Here is an 817-nt window from a genome sequence, read left to right on the forward strand (position 1 = left end):
TCTCCTGGGGAGCTCAGTGGCCTTACCCTACAGCTCAGAGTCGGTGGCCCGGGCCTTCCACGGACCTCCTGGTCCAACGAGCTTGAGAAGCCTGGGATGGGGGGGCTGGAGAGAGGAGGGAGCTCAGCACCCTGCGGACACCCCCCTGGGAGGGTGGGGGGCCGTTGTGAGGGGAGAGGGTGGCAGTAGCTGGGTCCCCGCATGCTGTCCCGTCATATACCTGGGGCCTTGACTGAGCTTCCCTGGTGGGTCAGCACGACACCAGGTGCCACACTCCCCAGCCTCTTTAGCAGCCATTGAAGCGTCACCACCTCCCCCCGGGGGGGGGAGGGGAACGGGGGGGACGGGGTGGTGGTGGTTAGAGAGCCGGGAAGAGGAGGATGAGCCTAGAAATGGGTGTTGGACGGAAGGGAGGACAGTGCCCGTGGCTACTCCAGAGCCCAATGGGGCAACTGCTTTCGCACCCCCAAAACGGCCCTCAGTTCCACCGGGACCCTGGGTGTCAGTGGAACTCAGATGTCCGAGCTTGAGGAGGACCCTCAGACCATTGGGTTCATCCCCTCTTGGGGAGGTGGAGACAGAAGCTTCTGGAAGCTAGGTGGCTTGCCTGAAGTCACCGAGTGAGCTGGCAGCTGAGCAGCGAGTGGAAGCTTGGCCAGACCCTGGGCCCTATATTGGGCAGGGCGCTGCCCATTCTCCTTGCTCCCAGAAGGGGGCGATGTGTCACAGATAACCCACAGCGGCAGCCACCTGGGGCGGTCTGGGCCTGTCTGATGCACCCATGGCGGGGCATCAGGGTTGCCCGTGTCTTGCTGAG

General features: G+C 64.0%; 1 protein-coding gene across 1 annotated transcript in view; it reads left to right on the top strand.

Annotated features, from left to right (window-relative positions):
• The window catches only part of NRXN2 (neurexin 2), a 116,296-nt gene that overhangs the window by 53,672 nt on the left and 61,807 nt on the right, over positions 1–817 (top strand). The window lies entirely within an intron of this gene.

Source organism: Myotis davidii, unplaced genomic scaffold, assembly GCF_000327345.1.
Source record: "Myotis davidii unplaced genomic scaffold, ASM32734v1 scaffold425, whole genome shotgun sequence".
Taxonomy (NCBI): Eukaryota; Metazoa; Chordata; class Mammalia; order Chiroptera; family Vespertilionidae; genus Myotis; species Myotis davidii.